General features: G+C 36.4%; 1 protein-coding gene across 9 annotated transcripts in view; it reads right to left on the reverse strand.

The window, feature by feature from the left end:
• LOC114480492 (adhesion G protein-coupled receptor L3) overlaps positions 1 to 25,312 on the reverse strand; it is a 372,070-nt gene that overhangs the window by 153,043 nt on the left and 193,715 nt on the right. The gene's annotated exons all lie outside the window — the stretch shown is intronic.

Below are 25,312 nucleotides of genomic sequence, written 5' to 3' on the forward strand. Positions count from 1 at the left end.
CTGACCTAGAAGCTAATCTTTAGCATTTACCGTACTAGGAGAAAGTATTATGAGGGCCTGCTTTCTAAATAATTGACATTTTTATTTCAAAAAAAAAAAAAAAAATTTAATATTTAGTTTTTTGGATTAGCACATCAGCCTGAACTTGTTTTCAGGATTAATTGATATAAAAGTTCAATTCAATGAAACTCTATTTACATAACGCAAATTAAACAAAGCCATCTCAGTGCGCTTAACAAAATACAAAGTCTACAGTAAGAAATGTACAAATGTTGCATCAGAATTTGATTAAGCAAAAGTCATTGTTTACAAGTTTACAAAAATAGGCTATAATGTTCTTGTAAATGTACCTTTATTTATTAATGAATTTCTTTGTTTGATGTGGACATCACAATTACATTAGTTTGTTTTAAATGTGTTAGCACGTGCTAATTTACAACACCCGTCCACAACAGGAGAAGTAACAGAAATAATAAGAAAGTAAGGAGGAAAAAAAACAGAATTGTACAAAACATTACAACAATAAAAGAAAAGCAAAAGTCAAAGTTAAATACAGCTATAGGACAGACGCAACACGGACAAGCAAGAAACCACATACAACTATTAATGTGAACACTGTTGTTTTGATTTTAGCCATTTTGAGTCCATTGTTAAAAAACATTGTCACTAGTCTCTAATTTTAGATGCGTGGGAAGAAAGTTCCACAGTTTTTGCTCCTTTTATGGAGAGAGCAGACTGACCAACAGAAGTCATGCAGAATGAATAGGCATTATTATGTTGACACAGGTTTTCTGTTTTGTATTTTTGCTGATTCACTTCAAGTATTTACCAGGAATCATGCGAAAAACCCTTTCATTTTGATGAAAATGTCTATTTCCGTGCACATTATTTGTGCATTCCATCAACAAACAGTGGTAAAGAGGAGGAGCAGGTTAAACAAAAAAAAAAAAAAACTAAATACACAGTCAGGTCCAGCATGAGTTGTATTAAGAGAATTCTGAAACAGGTAAGTGGTGTTGTACCTTTTTGGAGGTTTTAAAGTCCTCAATCAAAGCCTTAATTTATTCTCACAGAGAGTCTCTCTACTCTTATGACAACAACACTTATCTTCCAAAATTACCTCTCCAACAGTTTTACAAGTATTCTTCTGATAGGGCTTTTTGTGATTTTAAAATGAAAATGTGCTCATGAAAGTGAGATGTGTTTCTGTGCTCCTGGTGAGTGAGTGCGTGTGTGTGCCCGTGCGTAATTATTGACGGCTTAGTTTCAACCAATATTATGTGTGTTTCTGTTTGCATTATCAAAAAAAATATTGTTGAGAAAGAATATGTTTTACAAAAACTAAAGGCCAAACAAAACAGAATAAAAACTTATTTAGTGCCAAGTAAACTCGCTAGCTTAGCCAGTAGGCTAACAGTAAGATAACAGAAGGTGGCTAGCCTTCTGAAATATGATTTTTGAATCATTATTTAGCATAGATGTGTACAGTTCATTATTTAACTGACAAAGTTTGAGTGACAAAAGCTTACATGTACTGTCACAATTTTCAGAAAAGATTAAAATGGCACTCGCAGCAAAGCTAGCATTGTAGCATGTTGAAATCACAGCTTTTGCCACCACATCTCTTTTAAAAAAAGCAATTTTAAAGTAAATTACATTTACCTGGTTATAAAGTATAAAGATTTGTTTGGGTTTTTTAACAATTCCTACCCTGAGTGGCCTGATAAACATGCTATTATTTCAAAAGGCACATGTCGAGAAGATTCCAACTATCTCTAAAGCAGACGTAAGGCAAACATGCGGCCCTCGGTCTAATTTTGTGCGGCCCCCAAAGTAAACGTACAAAATGAGAGAGAAATACAAAAAAAAACAAAAGCAAGAATATATTAACAAACAAAGAATTACAACATTGCAGGAAAATACAGTAAAAGAAAAGAAATACACAGAAAACACACACACAAAACTACGACAAAAATGAACAAAACATCAACAGTAATACACAAAATTACGCCAAATAACACAAAACAACAACAAAAATAAAAAATATAAAAAAATGACTCAGCAAACAAGCGTATACAACACTAACAAGCAGAACAACAACAAAAATATACAAAAATCACAAATACACAATTTGACTCCAAAATACATTTTTACAGAAAAAATACACAAAATAATAGAAATGCACAAAAAGCACACAAAATTAAAGCACAATCTGTCAACACAAGTACACAAAATGATAGACACTAAAGAACCACTTTAACACAAAAAATTATTACAAAAACAGACTTTAAAGACACACAAAATGTCAACAAAATTACACAAAATGACAGAAAAAAAAACCACCAAGAAAACCCACACAATTCCTGTGTTAGTACTCAGATTGGTAATTATACTAAATGCTGAAATGAATATTGATAACGTGGCCCGTGGGTTAAACAAACATTTTTGGGGCCCCCTGCTGTGATAGAAGTTGCCCACCTCTGCTCTAAAGGCTTTATGTTCTCCAGCGTGGCAGTTTACAGTTCCAGTCTTGTCAAGGTCAGGGCAGAAGTCTGGCACAATGATTCATACGCCACAATTAAAGGATTCTCTACACCTTAATGAACATTGATTAGCTGCCGGCTAATCAATCCACCCATTGAGGGACAAGCAAGAAAAGGAGCACATCTCATTCCAAAGCCTACCTAGTAATGAGATATGGTCTGACGACTCTCTCCCATGTGAGCTTTATGGGTTCGTGACCCCCACCACCACCCCCTCTTTCTCTCCATCACTCACTCACTCACTCACTACCTAGTCAGCTGTCGGCAGCTTGCGCCGACCAATGAAGAGTTAATTTGCTGCCAGTAAATGCCAGTCAAATAAACGCGAGGTCAAGCCTATGAAACTGAAAAACAATTATAAAAAGGCAGCCTTCTCGTCTTTACACCTTTTTTTTTCCCCTCACAGCTTCTAGCTGATTGTGTTCTGAGCTGTGCCGAGGTTGAGAGGTTTGTAATCAGCAAGTAAGAACACGGGTTAAGATTAGGTGTCACACAGTATTAGAAGAGAGATAGATGGGAGAGATATAACTGCATGGCCATGGGGTTGGAGAGCAAAAACAAAGGCTTCAATAAATAGGCCAGCACATGAAAACACACAGGGTTTCTTTTTTTTTTGTTTTTTTTTTGTTTTTTTTAGCCAAATCCTTTTAATGCGTAAAACCTTTAAAGCAGGGGTCATCAACACCCGACAGCCAGTATGGACCGTGCGAGGTGCCCTCACGAGCTCTAGTCACCAATGAGCTCCATCTAAAATCTGATTTTCACAAAGATAAATACATGTACTTAGTAGAGTTTTTTTTCTAACTGGTAGCCCTTTGCTCTATACGAGGGGTCACCAACCTTTTTGAAACCAAGAGCTACTTCTTGGGTACTGATTAATGCGAAGGGCTACCAGTTTGATACACACTTAAATAATAATTAGGGAGATTTTCAAAAGAGCGGGGGGGGGGGGGGGGGGGGGGGGGTAGTTTGCTTTTTAAAGAGAAAATGAAATAATTCAATTTCACAGTGTTCTTTTATTTGAAAAACACATATAAAGTAAAGAACAAATTCCACAGTACCCGTGCAAATGGTAAATGGTGGTAGTAGTAGAATAAATAAAATAAATAACATAAAATTAAACAAAAAAGGTATACATTGCATAAATTATCCATCAATCTATGCAATGTATGCTTGAAATAAAAATAATCAACAAAAGGAAAATTAAACATAGCCTATACAACAACGGCTATAACCATAACAGAAACACTTCCCTACACATGGTTGGATTTGATTTTCTCCCGATTTCCTCACTGACATTGTCCGGGCGGACCATCCTTCACTGAGCGTCGTTTCCGGCCGGACAATAATAACGATTACACCTCTTCTTATGCGGTGTAATCGTTATTATTATTACAACAATATTATTATTACAATAATATAATTACACCGCATAAGAAGAGGAAGAAGAGTCTTCTTCCTCTTCTTATGCGGTGTAATCGTTATTATTGTCCGGCTGGAAACGACGCTCAGTGAAGGATGGTCCGCCCGGACAATGTCGGGCAGAAATCAGGAGAAAATCGGGAGGGTTGGCAAGTATGTATTAAACACAAAAAACACTTTACATTTTAAGTGTTTATATATATGTATTGTCATTTCTAAGTTACATGTAAGTGTGATTTAAACAAGAATAGCTAAATAAATAAATCTATATATATAAAAGCTCACTGGTAAGTGCTGCTATTTGAGCTATTTTTAGAACAGGCCAGCGGGCGACTCATCTGGTCCTTACGGGCGACCTGGTGCCCGCGGGCACCGCGCTGGTGACCCCTGCTCTATACTGTACACTAGGGATGTAACGATTCACTCAACACCCGATCCGATTCGATTCACGATACTGTGTTCACAATACGATTCTCTCACGATTTATTTTACAAAATGGGACTGTAGTCAAATGATGACTGAAAAATATTCCTTTATTTTTTTTGGGAAAAAAAATAGAAAATACTGTATTATTTTCCTTTTATTTTTTCAATGTCAAAAGAATCCCTTGATAAACTATTCAAAACAATGCAATTTAACTAAAATTAAATCTTGAATGAAATAAAAAAAGGAATCATACAAATGAAGAAAAAGCCTATTAATTTAAATTCTGGTTCTATAGTAAACAATGCAAAACTGCATAATAGTTCTTTTTCTTTTTAAAAGTGCAAATGAAAATGTATTTTGTGCCTTTGACCGAGTCAAATTCCTCGTGTGTACAACATACACTTGGCCAATAAAGATGATTCTGATTCTGATTCTGATTCTGATTAACAATTGTCATTGCACTGATTTACGGCAGATATTTGTTTGTACCAGCAGAGGGCGCTGGTAATCCAGTGGTCGGTTGGCATGCAGATATTCTTGCAGTGAGGAAGAGATGCTATGCTAGCAGACAGAGCTAATAGAAAAACATAAAAGAAAAACTTTTACAGACATTCATGTAATATTACACATTATTTCGGTGCTAAAGGGGTAAGGAATCATTTATAAACATGTTTAAGAGTATAAGGCGGCCAGAAAGAAAGTAGTAGAAGATTCCGCCCGCTGGGTACACTGCTGGACAAGAGAAGGGATAAATCTATAAAAAGTACTGCAATTCAATTTTCAAAGTATCGATGTCAATCGTGATACCTATGAATCGATTTTTAACTGCCTTGTGATTAATCGTTACATCCCTACTGTACACCAGTGGTTTCCAGCCTTTCTTGTCTGGTGTACCCCTTGAGCCTTTTTGTCATACCATGAGTACCCCCTCACTCATACGTGTTCATGATTCTCCAAAAGTAGAACATAACACAACTGAATATTCATCGCAAGTCATTTTATTTTATCTAAAAAATAAAAGTTTTATAGTAAACATTTGTATTATTAATACTAATATATTATGATTATATTCTTATTAAAGAAAAATAAAGTTGAATTGAGAAAAAAATTAAAATATCAAATCAAATCATATTAAATAATTAACCTGCCTGTGTTATATATAAATTTAATGACATTTACCACAAAATGAGTTTCTTTGAATATGTCCCCTTTAAACAGGCATTTAATCTTTAAAAACAAGTCATAGCGCACACGTACCATTTTATTGAAGGACTTATGAAATGACTGAAAATATATTTTATTATCTTGGGAAATAAATTCCTAATTTTTCCACGTAACCCCTGCAATGTGCTCACATACCCCTGGTTGGGAAACACTGCTGTACACAACCAATGACGTAGCTCACAGTTTCAGAAAGGTTGATGAACCCATGCTTTAAAGTCATCATAGTGAATTATTCATTTATTCATTTTATTTACTGATGCTACACGAGGAATTAAGCAGTGACCAAAACAGGAATTTTAATCATACCGTGGTTCATAATAACTTTCTCTTTAGGGGATTAAACATCATAATATTTATTTAACATGGATTGTGAACTTAATCTGAGCCAGAACATTTATCTTGACCCATATACTAAATCCCTTTTATCACTACTGTGCTTTTTAAACCTTTGCACACACACACACAAACCCATAGTATCCTCAAGGCATTTAGATGTTGCATGGGAACAAAATAGGGGGGAGAAATAATTACAATTAAATGTATAAAGTGCAAATCAATGGTGGAGAAGGAGGGCAATCGATAGCAGGAAAATATGTGCACCCCACACGCCACGACGACTTCACCACAATACCAATTAGGAGGGTAATCGAGATTTGATAAGTCACTTGGCTCTGATGGAGCCCTTTGAACTAGCAGGGGGGGGGGCATTCAGTGGGGGTGATGCATTCATAACTGTACAGGAATATGTGGCTCGCAGACGCAATGTGGGAAAAAGAAAAACCAGCAGGGGGTTCAAGGCGGCTTCTGGGGGATACGTACTGATATATAGCTTTCAAAAGCTAACGGTTCCACGCATAGCGGGATACCAGAGGTTTTTCAAAGTGGGAAATTTCAAATTATGTGTTGGAAACTTTTAAATTATATACTGTACAACTTTTCCCATTTTTCTTAGTCAAAGCAAATGGAAGCAAGACTTTACAACAAACCGATATTTACAGGTTAGAAGAAATTGTTTGGTCTTGTTCGTTGATCCATAGGAATTACATTGATTACAAGTACTCACGTTACTGTAATTGAGTTGCTTTTATGGGTACTTGTACTTTTTTTTTTTAGTATAAATCAAAATCAGTCATTTTACTTGTACTTAAGAACAATTTAAAAGAAGTAAAACAATTCATTACATTACTATTCCCAACAGTTACTGAGTAAATTATTATTTTTTGTGATTTTTTTTTTTTTTATTTATTTCTGTTCCATGGTCTCTTCCAATACTGCTGACAGCATGCACTGTTTTACAGTTCATAAATGTAGCTATACTTTTATTTCCAGATGAATTTATTGGTGTTACTTTATATCTAAAAATAATTGCAATTGTGCAAGATTCCCTTTTTAAGCTTATACATGAAATGTTTACTGTATGCAAGGAAAACGTGGCAAGATTCATTACCAAAAATAAACATGGGGGGCGGGGGGGGTGATAATAACTTAATTGAGCTACTTTTTACTTGTCTTGTACTTGAGTAGATTTTCAATCAAGTAACAGTATTTCTACTTGAGTAGGATATATCGGTACTCTTTACACGTATGACAATTACAGAATAGTGCAGTAATATTAGCAATATTACTGTAGCTTAAACTAAAGCTGGTGGTTGTGTAACCCATATACATCAACCAGTATAATCTCTATCGTTGATATCAAACTTGGATCAGAAAAAGCAATGTATGAATAAATACATGAATGAATCAATGTGTTTTTGATCATAAAATGCATGATTTACTCATAATCACAACTATTTATGTCTAACCACAATCTTTCCTCCCAAATAGCGTCTTTTCTTTCTGTTCCATCAGCTTTTGTTTGTACCAACAGGAAGATTAGGCCTCGGGCGTCCAGCTGACGAGGCGAGATGCAGCACAAAACACCAGAATACCATGTAAGCACCCAGTGTAATCGTTGGCTGATTCTCAGGCTGCCTCTCGTGACGCTAACTTGGTCGGGGATACATTAGTCTTTTTTTTATTTTATTTACTGAAGAACAACAATAGATAAATGAATGTGTGGAACAATAGCTTTTACGCAACATACAGTACCATTTGGGACATGCAATACAAGGGAAGGGAATAGTGGTCAAGGTTTTTAATGTTTAGTAGAGGGAAAAAAATGCTTTGCTTTAATCTGCTTTTGGCATGACTAAGTGTTCTGGGCAACTTTCCATTGAAGCCATATCAAAGAATGGTGCCTGAAGTAAGGTAAATAATCACAGAGATGGTTTAGCTGTATTTCTGTACTAAAAGGACCTTTTAAAGTTCATATATTTGATAAAATAGTCACAGTCTCGCGCAAAATGAACTTGCACATTGGTGTTGATGCTGGTAAATACAAAAAAAAACATGCACAAAAGGCTTTTGGGTTCCATTTCTGCCTATGTGCGTCGACTCTAAGTGCAGATCGGTACTGTTTGATGTGTGAGAGAGAAAGTGTGTAGAGTAGAGTATATAAGGAAGATGAGAAAAAAAGTGATGGACGGGTCAATATCGCCGTTTCTCTGTTGGGACCCATTACGCTCCAGTGACGGTCTCCGCCACCCACGGTCGACTTCATTCATTATCTTTCGCAGCTGCACGCCGCCGCATCTATCTTTTCTCATTGTGCCTGTCTCCCAGCGTAGCATAGCGTACACACACACGCACACACACACACACGCACACGCACACGCACACAGGATTTAATACTCCCATGTAAACCTCAGAAAACGTTGCCCAGCGTTGGCACTGAACGCTGTGCACTTTACTTAGGGTGAACCTGGAAGCATTCGATTGCAGCAGCTTCTGCCTCAAATACGTATCAATTCAAAGCCTAGTTAGTATGCATGCACGCCACAAATTTCTGCTATACAATAATGCATCTTTTTTCCAATTATTCGGCGGTATCTGAACAATACCACACGCTGAGGACCATCAAACAAACTCCAAAAGGCATGCATGTAATTTCATTCAAGGAAAATAAACTCAATTTATTCACTTCCCTCTGGCAGCTTTTTGCTATAGCATCTAGAACAACAACAAATAATAATAACAACAATATGAATAATACCAAGTATATGTACAGGAAATGCTGCTTATTTACATAAGAATTGAGGAAGCTGTGAAAATGGTTCATGAGCACATATTTTTTTGTCGAAATTACAGACCCAATTGTCAGAGACATTTTTTTTTTGGGAAAACAATCTTTTATAATCGTAATCAATCTGCGCTTGTTGCATAGTTTGCAACTTCCTGAATCGCAGATGAAGGCGCAAGCGTCCATAAATGACGGTAAGTATGTTAGCGCGTGAATAACAAAGCAGGTGATAAAGTTACACACTGAATTCCATCTGATCATAATGTGAGGGCAGAGGTACTTTCACATTAAACAGTGTATTAATAATGGTGAAATGAAGCAAATAAAAAAAGTCAACTATTATTTTTGGAATGATAAACATTGAATGGGGTGAAATTAACCCCAATGATAATAGTGGATAGGGTTAAAGACGCACATGGCGCGGCGCCGCCGTTAGTGGATGGCATCGTCAAAAAAGCATCGCAAATCATGCAGCAGGATGTGTGTGTGAGGCTCTACGGGTGACAACACATCAGCCATATTCTGTGTTTTTACAGGATTAACTATGTGGAACTAAGCAGGAATGAATAAAGCACTCAGCGGGTTCAGGAAAAAGAAAGACGGAGTGTTTATGTGCATAAGCTATATGAATGACCTTTAACGGGGTCTATTAGGTATGGAATAAGAGTTTCATTAAGGACAGTCAAAAAAGGTCAACGTTGATCATCTCTCATGAACTCCTGCTGCAGCCTACATTTATCCAATCTTTAAAAAGAGCATCTGCACTGCAGACCATTCTATTTTTATTTATTTTTTGGTCAGTGACAGCACAATCCCACTCAGCCATGTCCACAGATTAGTAGCTTTCATAAGATTTTACATCACAGTTTTACTCTCTCTCTAATAATGTATTAAGACGATAAGCCGCACTTCATCCCAATCCACAAACAGGCTTGGGGGGGGAGGGGGCCGGGGGAGGGGGGGAGATGGAGTCGCACTGAAACACTGCAGTTGGATAAGAGAGCAATACACACTCCTCAAGCATTTTTTAGGATACACAGTTTACGGCTCGAGGCGACATATGGATTCATCTGTGAAGCCTTGGCAATGGTTCAAGAGTAGAGAGTGGACGGAGAGAACTTGGCTGGATAAACAGACACTTTTCTTGTTTGGATGGACGAGCCGAGGTGATGACTAAGACAATTTTCGACGTTATTTTGAAAGAGGCAGGGGCATGTTTACAGGTCACGGAGCCAAACGGCGCTCAAGTAATTCTCCTGCTCGCACAAAAATTAAGAACGTGTGTCGGTATCCACTCCATTCATTTGGCCACGACTTGCTGCTTAGAGGTGCAATTTACTGTGGAAATATCAGATAGAAATACAACAATATAACTTCAGGCTTTACCAGGAAAGTTTAGAAATGAGATACAAGTTGGCTAATCAATGAAGGACTTCTGATTAAAACCATAAAATACCTTATACTTCATATATTTAACAAAAATGCATGAACATTAAAGCATAAAAAATTAAACAAATGTAGTTATTAGCCAATTTAGGCCTCTAATCACACAGGGCGTTGTGCATGAACTTATTCCTGCCTCGAGAACAAAGGGGTTCGATCTTGAGCATATCCAAACTATACAGGGAAAATTACATGCTAAAAGCGTCTTATGTAGTTATTGAATATAGTAGATTCTCTGCACCCTTCGTTCTTTGATTATTCCGTTTTAAAACCAAATCAAAAATAGAAATTAACAGTGTGGTTGTTTTACTGATTTAAAACCAAAACAGAAATACAGAAAAACCAAAAACCAGATAAGCAGCACATTTTTTTTTATTTATGAACTTGTTCTGTTTGTGTGATATTTTGATATTTACGGGGAAATTAGAGCGAGAACTGAATTCCACTGCACCTCGTTTCCCTCTACAGGTCCTGGACCAGGTCTCCTCACACAATAGTCCTGCTCATGTTTTCATTCAGTGTGTGGATGTTTTAGTTTGTAAAAAGCTGCTCACGTTTATGTTTTGTTTCGCGGTGTTATGATCCAAATAGTATCCAAATAAACTGGTGACTGACTATCGACTGTGAGGCTGGTGTGAGGAACAATAGATGTTAGAACTTCAACCATTCGACACTTTTGCAAAAACAATTACAGCTTTTTTGAGGGCAGTAAAAACGTTTATTTTGCACGTTATAAATACCGCTAACAGCAGCTGTCAACACACGGGGAAGTTGATCACAAGAAACGACTAGCACCAGTAGATTCAGTAGATCTTGTATCATGTAGATTTTTTATCAAACGCAGAAGAGTTAAAGTTAGTCTGTCAGTCGTTCTGTGTGGTGAGATTACAACAGCCCTAGTTTTCCCGTAAATATCCAAATATCACACAAACAGAACCAGATTTCATTTGAAAACAGAAAAACGATGTTTGTTTTGTTTTTTTGTTTTTTCGTTTTCCTGTTTCTGGTTTTAAATTAACAATAAATAAATAAAAAAAAAAAAAAAAAAAAAACAATCCATTTTTTCTATTTTTTGATTTGGTTTTTAAACTTAATAACCAAAGAATGAAGGGTACACAGATTCAGGAAGCAGCGTCCAATGAACAACACCATGGCAACCTAAAAAACCTTCTGGCCCTGCCCACATCAGGCTCATGTAAACAGAACTACCAAAATAAAATACAAAGGTATAAATAATGTTAGAAATAAATTATTCCAGATACCTCAGTCAGTCCAAATTTAAAAAAAAAAGATGAATGACACTCCTTAATGTAATTTCTCTCTGCTCATAGCAACGCAATTTCTGTTTTAACCACTAATTGTTTAATGGTATTTCCAAATAAATTAAAAAAAACAAAAAAAAAAACAATAACTGCAATTTCTTAAGTGAGTTTGACACCACTGTTTTAACACAATCATTTTTAGAAAACTTACACTTACTGTTGTCGGGTAGGAGTGTGACGATATCTCGATATGGTGATATATTGCAATATTTTATCACATGATCGATTATCAATATGCTTGTGCTAAATATCAATTTTTTTATTTATTCATTTTTTTTTTCCTAAACCTTTTCTGCTTTTTTACTAAAATGTACTAAACTGTTTGTTAAAGGAATCATTACATCGTTTACTGGAATATTGCACTATAATGGTGTCACTGGTAAGAAAGACCCTATTTTTTGTTGACAGTGGTATGTTGACACTTATTTACAGAAATGTTGCACTAAAATAGTGTCACTGTTCATAGGACACTTTTTCAATTCATTGTCTTTCAGAGATATAAAATAAAAATTGTATTTTTTCACTTAATCTTTTTTTTTTCTCTCGTTATGTCATAGATTGATTTCTGACCAATGTATCGATAATCGGAGTATCGTCATACCGTGAGATAATCGCTATCGTGAGCTTTGTATCGTGTATCGTATCGTGAGGTTCCCACCCCTACGGTTGGCGTTGTATTGTTTTGTGTATTATTGTATATTTGTATAATTGTGCATACATTATATTTATATTACTGGTATTTTTCTATTTGTATTTGTATTTTTTTATTATTACTTTATAATATTGTTCCTTTACTCTATTCTTGAAGGTAACTTTAATAACTTAATTCCGCTCAGTTTATCTTTTAAAGTCTTCTCAAGCTACGACTGTCTGCTATATGTGGCTAACTTTTCCCACATTATTGATGTTTTTATTCTTTTAAAAGAGAATCCACCCACCCTCTATCATCTGAATTATTCCTTTATAGTGTTCTGTAATGGTTTCTTAAAAAAAAAAAAGAGAAAGTCTCCTGTGTTTTCAGCCTTTTTCTCTCCCAGACTAAAGAAAAGAAAGTCCTGCTACTTTTTTTTTTCCTAACAAAACCCAGATTGGAGGTCACTTCAGACAAAGGTTATCACCTCAGGGGATGCTGCCTCATGATGAGCCCTCCTTCTGAGGAGGAATACATTTACCACAGCCTGGCTACTGCTCTCAGTAGGTTCTAAATCACCAGTGCTTTGTGGAAAACCCAAGAACTTCAACTGATATTTCAACGACTGTTTGGCTGCTTGGGGCTCTTGCTAATGGTAAACAGGCATGAGGTGGGGAACAATATGAACAATTTGATAAAAATCAAAAGACTACTTTATGTAATTTTGACTGTTTCCCTACTTAAGAGCAAAGAGGAAAACTGAACACAAACTTCAGAACCAGCAGTGAACCAAAAGTCTTTAGAGTCATGCTTTGCTTTCCGCTCTGCAGCAATAATCACACGGAAAACATTAAGAATAACGTCTCATGTCTTTAGGAAGCTACAGCTAAGTGCCTTAATGTGTTCAAAGAAGATAGATCCATCAGATCAGCAGTCGATGTTTACTTCACGTCTTAATGGAAATGAAGAACTAAAATAAAAATCAAGAAAATGAAGCAGCGAGAACTTCCATTAAAATTGGCAAGTGCTTAATATGACTCCTACTTTAGGTTCACTGAACTTTCTACTTATTTTACTTCTAACGCAAACTGGAACTTATTGAAAGAAGTGAATAACTCTTTGAAAGATTTTGAAAAAATAGGTCCATTCATGGGATGTAGCTTCTCAGCGAGGAGGTTTGATGACAATAGTAAACAGGGAACACGATAAATTCATCTTTTGCCCCTTGCCCGTTCTTTGTTGGTATGTTTTTGGTGGAGTTTTACACATAAAGCTGCTATCGCTAAAAAATAAATTCACATAAAGACATTCAAAAGGTTGAAATTGCTGCCTGAAAGTTTGTTTTCATGTCCGTCCTAAACAGTTGACATTTTCACACGTTGCATTGTGGGATGTGAAGTCGCAGAGAAAGACGCATAGAAGTGTTTTCACTTCATTCCGATAGATCATGGAGAATACCAGAAACAGACTAGAACCAAAATTGGTGTCGAGCAAATCGCTGTCTTTCTTGTCTGGTGAAAAGCATGGCTTTACTGAACATGGAGCATGAAAAATAAGAAAAAATATTTGTTTCTTAGCAGTCAAAGAACTACAAAACTTCAAGAAGAATAGTCACATTTTTTTTAAAACATTTTTTCAATAAGGGTTACATTTTTTTTAACCTATTTTGCTGAAGTGTTGTCAGGATAGGGGTGGGGTGGGGTGGGGGGTTGCTGAACAGGTTCTTTTTTTTTTTTTTAAAGGGGGGAACAACAGAAAAAGTTTGATAACCACTCTCATAAAGGAAATAGTGATTGTGTTCTTGTGCTCCAGGATTGCAGATCCCAACAAACCTTTAAAGTGGAGCTGGAAGAAATTGTTTATCATGAACTGTTTCTAACACTCAAACTGGATTTTAGTTTAGTCAAAGCCAGAACAGAAACGGATCATTATTCACAACTTTTTTTGAGGAGGTTGACTATGACCTCCTGACATGTTTCGACTGTAAACTGCCAGTCTTCCTCAGAGCCGTCTGCTGATCGCTTTGACGCTTCCTTTGAAGTTTTCTTGACTTCCGCATAGTAACTCCAGCAAAATCATTGTTGTTTTCCACATCAAAGTTGTCTGAATAAAAGAAAACCTTAACATATTAATCTAGATTTTTTAATTACTATCGTATTTCTGATGCTTTTATTCGCCTCTTATACAAATAACTTACTCTACATTTCTTTGTGTATGTAAAATAAACTTCCAACCCTTTGAAAAAAACAAAAAAAATATGTTCAAATATGGAGAGCTTACGAGCTCTCTGCGCTGATACTGCGAGGGCGTTGTTTAATTAGACTATAAAAACATGTCCCTTCGGAACAATCAGACCTAGGTGGGTTCACTTTGCTGCAGCCTCATTGTATCCCTTCTCCATTCTTACAAAGACAATGAACATTCTGAAACGCTCAATCCTTTTCAAATATGCATTCACTTGTGCAACTTATCTCTGATTTCAAGGCTGGGCCACAGCGCCTGCTCTATGGAAGAAAGGAAACCTCTGTCAATTTAAAAAGGAGAAAGTTAAATATCCTTGAGTAATCGTCAAACTACACCTTGCAAGGCCAAAGTTAAGTTTTATAGTGACTTTTAGTCTTGGAAATATCCGACACATACACAAAAACCACTGCATTTTAGCAAATGTCAAGTCGATCCTAATTTTGTGCTGTTTTTGACTTGAAAGTAACTTGTCGTTACTGGATGTTGTTTCATATACTTCACTAAAATATCCTTTAATTGCTTCTTTCTTTTTATTCAAAGTATTGTTTGTAGCTAGGTACATTAGCTTAGGTAAAAAAAAAAAATATTTTTCATTTTGTTTTTACAGTTTTAAACCAGTACCATTTTTTTTGTTTTTCTAAACAAGGTTTTCCACTATTAATCTTACCTATATTAAAGTATTGGTATTTTAACTTGCATTTTAACAATGTAATTCTAACGGTATTTAACATGTGTGTGTAATATTTATTTGCCCAGTCTTCACAAAGAAACAAACCAAATATTTATCATTCTTTCTTTTTAACCACACATTTTTAACAAAATCAGAGTAAGTTAACTTAATACTTTAACTCGGGTATTTTTAAACAGTTTTAAACCACAGCATTTATAAACAATGTAGATCACTTCTAAACAACTACTTTTAATCATTACATCTTAACATATTTGTATTTTACATTAACTAAATCTAGTTTTAACTAGACAGTTAACATGGCACCTGAAATATGCTTGATAAATCTTGAATTTAGACAAATAGCAAACTCAATAAACATTGATTTAATTGCCTATAAAAACTATAAACAATTTGCCAAACTTTGCAAATACATGAGAAAGAAAGAAATGTATTCAACTTAAGTTTACAGATTGCTTTTAAATGAATTGTCCAAACAACAGACATGTATATAAAACCCATGGCTATATTTAGAGGCTCTTACCAGCTGTTCATCCACACATAGAAAGAGTCTTTCACATCAAAGTTCAGTCCCAGTTGAAGGTAAAAAAAAACTCTTTCCACTGTAGCTGTTAAACAAGCACTTCTATTATAACAGTTCACCCACAGTGACAGGTTTGTGTCATCAAAAGAATCAGGTGTGCACACTCACAAGTGGGAGGGGCTTCCACCTGGCCCCTCCCCTGCTCATAGGCAGGTTAGCAGAACAGCAAGTGAGAAAATTGCATTGATAAAAACAAAAATGCATCACCAGGACTCAATTTTTTACGTCTCGTCAAGTGAGTGAATTAAATAAAATGCTTATCAAGATGACACGCTTCAGTACAAATGACCGCTACTGTCAAATTGCTTGCAGACGGAGTAGAAAGCAAATGGTATCATCAAACATTCGGACATATAGGATAAAAATGATGCAACAGCACTGTCAGCGACTAAATGGGAGTCTCAGCACCAGCGTTACTGTCAATACAAATCTAACCGCACTCATTCTAAATGAAGCCACGGGGAATTCTACCATTAAAGCCTGACAAGTGACAGTTCATGAGGCGCTGTCTGCTGTCATTTGTGAATGTTTCTCAATAGACCAACCCCTTACTGTTAATTCCAAGACAGCAGGACATTTAACATAGACAATGTGTGATTGTGAAAAGAAAGCAGATTAACATAAGAAAATGTATGCTCATTCAAGGAAAACTATGTGAACACAAAGGATTAAAGTATAACAGCCTTCTACCTGTGGTACAGCATCACAAACTAATAAAGGTAGGACGACGTATTGTGTCACAAGATATCGTGATTTTTTTTTAATTTATTTATTCTTAATGAATTTAAAATGTCAAACCCAGAGTAAATATGTATGTATGTATGTATGTCCAGAGTTAAAGACAAACTAAAGAATAAATATTTCACTAACAGAATGTTTTGTCTTTTTTCCTTTCGAAAAATATTGGATCGTTATTGCAAACCAATTATCGTCTATCGTATCGACGAAGACGAAGACGAAGACGAAGAAGAAGAAGAAGAAGAATTCCTCGGGTCATACAGGAAAGTATTTGAACATCAATTGAGAAACTTGAAGAAAAACAAAATTACAAAAGTACGAGTTTGGCATTTATTACCAAAGATACTGAACCTTGTTTTGAGTCACATTATGATGAAGCTGAATTTATTGAAGAAAACATCTAAGAACAAACATGCCAATATGATGTATATTCTACTTCAGTGAGAAGAATGGGAATTGATTGGGGAAGTGCGTTTACTCCTACACGCCTTCAAATGTTACATCCCACACTACAAAAAATAAATAAACATCCTTATGCTGACACCAATATTCCCCTTTATTACAACTCCTCTATTAAAATAAATGTATAGGCAGAGCTCAACCTATATATGACAGTCAAAAACCAGAGACATCTAATCCCTGGGTATGTGTCTTGTATGTAAATCATTTCTGTTAGGTGTCGGTGAGGACAAGGAAGGAAGGAGGATTGAAACGTGTGGTACCTTCTCCAATCGATTCATTTGTGGGGTGAGGCTTATTCACCACTGCCTCCCCATCTAATGATTTACGATTTCCAGGATGAATTTTTCTATTCTTGCCAAAAAATGATGCAGGTGCATATCTTCCTACTGAGGCTTGATTTATCTTCCAGCAAACCCCCCTTGGGACTTTCAGCCCGTAGACCAATTTTAGGCTCAGCCTCATTCCAGGGGGAATGTGTATAAGTGGGGATTGAGCCATATTTTTTGCATCGAGCGTCACATGGATATTGATGTGTCATATTGAAGAAAGACGATAATTTGATGTGTGGAGGTGAGAAGGAAGACTTCTGATGGGTGTGTGACTGCGCACAGCAACAGTGTGGGATTCAAGGCTTAAAGGGAAATGATGCGACTTTGAGGGCTAGCATCTGAATGAGTGCACAAACGTGCCAATGCATGTACTATTCAGCTCTTTTAAGCTCCTGGAATATTCTAGTGGCAAAGGCCCCGTTGTGGCCTGACCAGGGTTAGCCTTTTGAACCGCTCCCGCTGAGACTCCAAGCTGATCTCAAAAGGATCTCTGCAAGTGTCAGATTCCTTCAGCCAGATACCCAGTGGTGCGACCGCTGTGCCGGCCGTCACAGGAGCGGACGGGGAATGGAAAACAGAATGGCACAAATACCAAACGGTTTTGACTTTTCAAGGCATCAAGTCCCGTTTGTTGCATACAAAGAGTGACGCGTGATGCTGGTTGGAGTCAAAGACCGCTTTGGGGGAGCTTATGCTGCTGCTTTCATTGCACAGAGACAGCAAAAAAAAAAAAAAAAAAATCTAATCCTCTAGGCGTCGGAAAAGACAGTGTGAGATTTATCTGAACAAAGCTTAGAAAACTGCGCCAACATTCAAAGAAAATAGATTTCCATTCACAGTATTTATAATCTACACCCAAATCAATAAGCAGACTGTATCACTAAAGCCCCCCCCCACCCAGCCAATAGCACTCTCCCTCACTTTGGAATGTACACACACACACCTGCCTTTAAGCCCAGATTTTTCATTTCTTGTCACCATGGTAACTTCCAATGTCCGACTTGGGCCGATATGTGCTTCCAGCGCTTTTCCTTCTTCAAAGCCACCTTTTCAAAGCCTAAAACCGCATTGCTTCACTAACGGTCACCCACCGTGCTTAGCTTCTGGGAGGGTGTCGAGCTACTAATTACCTTGTACGACTACCACAGAAATTGGAGCCGTTAATAACAAACCGCTCTTTGTATGCCACAACGTTACGTAATAAATAAGTCACCACGTATAACAGTGTGCCTCATAATCCTGCAAGCAAAACATCAGTGTAAAGGAATCAGAGTGTGACCTTGCAGGTGTTGTTGTTTTTTTTTTAATCATGTGTTTACTGTGCAGCAAAGATTGTAAAGATCAACCGCTTCAACCTTTGTCCTTATTCAAAATGGCTACCTTTGGTTGGCAGGGCCGCCTCAGTGACAATCAAATATTCCCATGTTGACCGATCAATGAAAGCCACCCCCTGACCTTCCTCATTCACATCTCAATAATGAAAGACGAGCAAAGGGTTATGAGTAACCTTAGTGTTCGATACAAGTGGGGGAGGGTGTTAGAGATGGAGACCAAGGCGTCAATATCTCGGCACAAATCCAGGGCTGCATTGGCATGCGGGAAATCACCATGGGCTTTAAGATTTTTGCTTGAAGGATGCATTGTTGGGATTAAGAGCTTGTGCTTGTCTGAACTCTCCTGTCTTCAGAGTCAATATGCTCAAGGCGCCGTCATCGCCATGTACAACTCATGTCTGAGTGGAAAGTAATGTACTGACCCACAAGGGCGTACAGGAGCTCAGTCAGTGCGAGATGCTAGAGTTACACAAAGACTGTTGGGATTAGTTTAATGATTGATTATCGTGTTGCCTATCTGTGCGCTCAATACTGTAACATAGAACAGGTTTTTCATGCTATTATCTTTCAAAAGAAAACAGAATAAAAAGTAGCAAAATACTCATTTTGGGATATATGATGATGGATGATCTGTCCAACACTTTTTCTTGTTCATTCGCTCACGGGCTGGATACAAGAAACAGCCAAAAGGGAGCATTGGCAAAGTCGGAACCAATAATTAGTGTTTTTACTTATCAATTTAGGTAATTTCCCCTGGGATCATTAAAGTATATCTTATCTGATAGTCCTAAACTAAATATTTAAAAAGTAGCTAACAAAGATCAGCGCTTTCAAAATTGTAATTGTTTTGGAAATGTCTTAAATTGGTAGAAACATACCAGTACAAGTTATGTACTCCTTCTGTCAAGGCTAGTGATGCAAGATGTTATAAGTATTGGACATTGGCCATATTCCACAGATTAAATGAACTGATGTTTTTTAGTAATGAATAAAAACTAAACTAAAATGTTCACATGGGATGAAATCTAATCAGAACTACATTTCTTTTTTGGAAGGATTCAAATCAACACTACTTTTGTTGAGTTGAAGACTGGACAAGCCATTAAGTGATCCAATAGAAATTAAGATGATGTGTTTGAAGACTCTGAATTCAGTGATTTTTTTTCCCCCCTCATCATATATCTATGACGCAATGCTTGAATCTTGTAAATATGCTGTTTCTACCACTCAAATACAAAATCTAAGTAGGTAAGTAGGAGTTAACTGCTTTAAGTAGGATAGGCTGCAAGTACCGTCTGTGTTTCGTTTAAAAACAATTGTCATTAATAAACATGACATGTTTTACGCAATGTAAATTCAAGTGTTTTTTCTGTTTTTCACAAGGAATAATTACAGATGTTAGATAATTTCCAGCTTTGTCTTGATAAAGAGTAGGCAGAATAATTATGTATGTTAATTCCACTACAGAAACGAGATGATCACTGCAATTAAGTGGTGGAGAGAGTGTTGGAATTTTTTATTAGGTAAATGAGTTGTAACATATTGCCTTCCAGCAGTGATGGGCCACTATTATCAACATTCAAACTAGTATTAAAAACAACGACCAATCTTAGCATTAACACAAGACAGAACAAATGGTTCTTTGTCATGTTTTTGTGTATTTTTTGTCATTTCGTGTTTTTTCTGAGTCATTTTGCATGTTTTGGGAGTCATTTTGTGTATTTTACTCTCAGTCATTCTATGTACTGAAGACTAGTCCTTTTTCCACCTCTGTTTACCAGTGACCTGGTGAAGCACAGATCAACGCAATATCAAAGTGTAGCATCCACTGTTGAGAAGTATTTTCTCTTGATAACCTTTTTCTTCTATAAGTTTCATTCCTCAACCCTCAGTGGGACACCTTCAGATGCACACTGTGCTGTCGTTAAAGAGACCTGGAGTTCGAGCAAAGGAGAGGGAGGAGATAACAAAAAAAAGTACAAAGACTGATATGGCCTTTTCTATCCTGGCAGACATGACAAAGCTTTTCTTGTATTTCAGTCCACGCAGCATCACTGTCCCACTGAATTTGTCAGGGGAGACCAAGACATTTAGCTGTCTTTTAACTTCTCTTCCATACCAACAAGTCTCCTGAGATACAGCCCGAGGAGGAGGGGAGTCTCATTCCGGTGGAAAACAAAGTCCACAGCGTGTCATCCTGTCTATTTGTTTCTGCTCGGCTTGTTCTCCAAATCCCATATGCATTTTGTGTCTGTTCGAAGCAAAATTCATTACAAAACACTTTGGAGAGAATAAAGAAAAAAAGGAGCAGTTTATTCTCTTGTTTTGTCGAATCGTTGCAGTGAACACGAACAATGTTTTCATCAACTAGTTCCGTCGTTCTAAACATCCATTGTGACATTGCCAGAATGGTATAAGCAGGATTAGTGGGCAAGGGAAGCTAACTCTTGTCTTGAGACATCACAAGTTCAAACCTTGCTCTGTTGCCATGGTTTCTAATGATGTGGCTTTAACCTCCAATGGGCTGCGTTTGCTTTGGCTCAATGATAATCATGTATGAACAAAGAACTGCTAGAATAGACTGGGGAAGGAAAGGAAAGGAAAGGAAAGGAAAGGCGCCACCAGCATTGAGGAAATAAATAAGGCAGAGCAAATGAACGGAGTAGTAGCAGAGGGCAGTTAGAGATAAACTGTGATAATTTATCACTTTAATAAAACTGCTGCTGGATGCCTGGTATTCCATTTTGCCTATGTAGTGTAAACCATTTTAGTTTGGAGGTTATTAGTAATTGTATTTCATAATTCTCAAAGATTTTGCGAAGCTGTAAAAGTAAATCAGTACAATTTAATGGACTTTTGGTTAACAAGGAAAAAAAAAACATGATTTTTATCCTTTTGATGCATTCCGATGTGTTGTGGTGGTTGAGCAGGGACAGAGTCGAGCTTTAGGGTTGTTTGGTCAGATGCGGACACAGGGTTTATTTGTCAATAGTTGCGACGGACAGACCAGGCCTGAGATTTGGAGGTTATCCATCTGGGAGACTGCGTTGCTGTGTATCTGCTGCTGTTTGGTGCTTTCACTGTTTATGTGTGTTGCTGATGGCATTTGTCAAAACATGTGACAGTCTCTGTGCAGAGACCTTGGTGTATGCTATCAGTGTGCTGTGTATCTAGCCTGTTTAAAACCTGTTAAGCCCTAGCCTCTATTCTCCAAAAATCACATAAAAAACTGTTTTGCAAAGCTTCTATACAACCCACATGACTATTTTTTTTTCTCCAAATTGAATTAGGAGCTTCAGTGATTACAGTTTATCTAAAATTTTGGAAATATATGCTACTGAGTGACAATAAATTATGTTTTGAATACAGAAATCTGTAGTCCGCCTAAAAAACCCCAAAGATGTACATCAAATATAAAGCCAAGTCTCAATAGGGAAGGCTACAAAGGCAGGAATTATTGAACTAATGTATAGACTGCATCAACTGCAGTAAGTTTGGTGATAATGATAAACAATAGTCCAAAGATACAAATGTTTTTGTAAAAGAAAGTTCAGGCGGAAGCCTACTTTGCCTACTGTGCCAAATATGCTTAAGTGCTCCGTGTGCTCATTAGACAGATTTGTCGACTTAGAAGTGCTCAGATATGTGTAATGGCAGTATCTGCCTGACGACACAATGTGGATTTCTCAAAATATGGAGTTTTATGCACATTGGAGCAACATTTGGTAAGAAACAAGACAATTTGTCATCATTGCTGACTTTTGCTGCTCCAGATTTTCTAACTTTGCAACGTTGTTTTGGTACGTAACATACCTGACCCGTATATCAATAGATTCAGCTTGGCCTGTAGTTTTATGTAGTGTCTCTAGAGCGCTGCATTTATTTTGTGAAGCACAGTACTAAAAATCTAAGTTTGCAGAGTTGTCGACCTTTCCTTCTTGGAACATGTGATTGCTGTGGTCTTTTCTTCTTACTTTGGGTTGGCTACAATTTTAGCTGAGTTGATTAGAATTACAGAGGTATAGAATGTGTGATTTAATTCATTATTCTACAACATTTAGACCCGTCAGAGTCACAGAGGTAGGAGCAGCCCCCGCGGGTGGTTTCAGTAAGGTTGTAAAGGTGTTAATCCAGAACTGACCAGCAGAAATTATTATATAAATTACCATATCAAGATGTATTGGAAACTTTGAATAGTCATCACATTTGTGAATTGAATTGTACACAAAAAGTAAAAATCCATACCACCACACAGAAGCCTTGCATTACCTTTAACTCCAATGCAGAGTCTAACTAGAGCCTCACATCTTCCACTACGCACGCACACACACACACACACAGTGTCTAGCTTACAAATCTGCGATCCATATCTCAATGAACATGTATGCCAGATTATTATGTAGATGTTAGCAGCAACAGAGAGCTCATTCATTGCTTCCTATGCAGTGTTCGGGTGCTGGGGCGGGGTTGTGCAATGCATGCTCTCCTTTAAGGTAAAGAATCATACAGTATGTACACGGATAAAAGCGCCTTTCCTGAAATTCACACCGTAGTGGAACAAGCGCGGTTCAATGACCGAGGAGGCCATTGATGGAATTAAAGCTCATGAATAAGAATGCGAGAGCGCACTGACTTGGAGCCCTCCCACTGTGTAATATTGACATGCTCCCTGGTCAGAAAATAGCCCGGCATAATTAGCTTTCACAAGCGAGTGCGAGGCCAGCAGGAGAGGCCACTCTAGACACAGACAAACCCTCAATAGCAATGTGATGTGCGCCACTGAAAATGAGTGAGTGGGAGGCTGAGGGAGAAAGACAAATCATATGCATATACTGATCTGCTCGGGTGAAAAGGACTGGAACCACTGATCTCGTTAGACAACAGAAATGTAATGCTGCTTGGAAATGTAATAGGTCACATCAGGTCTGGTTCATGTATAATTACACGCCCACTTTCAACAAGTAACCTGATTAGTTAGTTATTATTTGGTTAAATGATTTAGTTTATTATTTGTAATTATCAATGTTTCATATTGTATTCCAAGTAAGGACTACAATTTATGGTAAGTTAGTTTTTGTTCCAATGTTGTAAAATTTTGTAAAATAAATAAATAAATACATGAATAAATATATTATATATGAAAGATATAAAGCATTAAAGCTTAATGTAAAAAGTGGATTTAATTGAGGTAATAATCTGCACTCAATCCATATATATTAGCCACAAATTTCAGTTTGCAACTCCTCACATTCTCAGCTATGTCTCACTGAGAAAAGTGGGTTAAATGAACCAGACATTTTTTGTGACATTAAACCCAAATTTATTCACATTGCTTCAATATTAATATTCCAAACTGGTCTGTCATGGCTGATGATTTTTTTTCCAACATTGATTTTACTAAAACATGCTCAGATACTTATTATTTATTACTCATGGTGATGATACATAAATAGTGCAGGATATATGCGAGTAGGAAACGTGAACACAAAGTAAATTTTATTTTGCAATGAATAACAAAATATTTGTATAGCAAAAAAAAAAACAGACTGTTGTGATTCAACTGTTAAACCAGTGTTTTTCTACCTTGGGGTCAGGACCCCAAGTGGGGTTGCCTGAAATGTGAAGTATTTGAATTAAAAAAAAAAAAATATATATATATATATATATAATACTACATTTTATTTGAAATAGACTTATATTTGAGAATGTTTAAGTATAGGATACAGTTATTATTAATTCTAGAAAAAAAAAATGTCTCTGAGGTCTCAGGATTATTGTGATATAAAAATGGGGTCACGACCCGAAAAAGGTTGGTAACCTCTGAGTTAAACTCTACTCATTTTTATTCAGTTTTGGATTTAACTTCAAAAAATGAGTAAGTGTAGAATTGACCCAAAATGTGTGGTTTTACTTGATAACTAAGATAAATTGAGTAAAAAAATCATCTATTAGCCCCAAACCCTTTATTACAGTGTAGTTTTAAACTACCTATGCATGTTAAAAGCTGTTTTAGTTGCAGCTAATGCATTTGTAATATTGGGTGCATATAAAGTAGGAAACTTGAACAAAAAGTACATTTTATTTTTTAATTAATAACAAAATCTTTGTATCAAAAAAAATCACTGCAAAGCATGCTTGTTAAGCTGCACTCTGGCATTTCTTTTTCAGTTTTACATTTAACTTAAACAAAAAACGAGAAATGGTAGAATTGCCCCAAAATGTGTTAATTGTTTACTTAATAACTAAGATATACTGTTTAAATCTATTAGCCCCAAATCCTTTTTTACAGTGTAGTTTTAATAATAATAATAATAATAATAATAATAATAATAATAATACGTACCTTTTGAGGTACCCAAGGTCATCGCACAATCAAAGAACAAGATAAAAAAATAAAATATACAAAGAAAATACTATCTATGTATGTTAAAAAGCTGCTTTAGGTGCAACTAATGCTTTTGTTACATTGGGTGCATATAAAACCCATTAGGATCTCGATACTGCATATTTATCTATATGAAATCTCTGTCAATATTAAACAGCTTGGCCTGAACCTACGTGAATTATTCAAATGTGCTATAAAACATTGATCACAATTGTGTCACCACATGAAATTTATACAGCGTTAAAAGACTTTCAGCTAAAGAAATCATTAAAAAAGGACAATGTGACTTTTTAAGACTGTGATATTTAAAGAAGAATTAATTATTCTGTAGATGTTACGTAAGATTAAAATGAAATCACACATTTGGCCTTCATACAGTCATGTGAAAATGTCATTTCTGAACTTCCATCACCGACA

This window comes from Gouania willdenowi, chromosome 18 (genome assembly GCF_900634775.1).
Source record: "Gouania willdenowi chromosome 18, fGouWil2.1, whole genome shotgun sequence".
Classification (NCBI taxonomy): Eukaryota; Metazoa; Chordata; class Actinopteri; order Blenniiformes; family Gobiesocidae; genus Gouania; species Gouania willdenowi.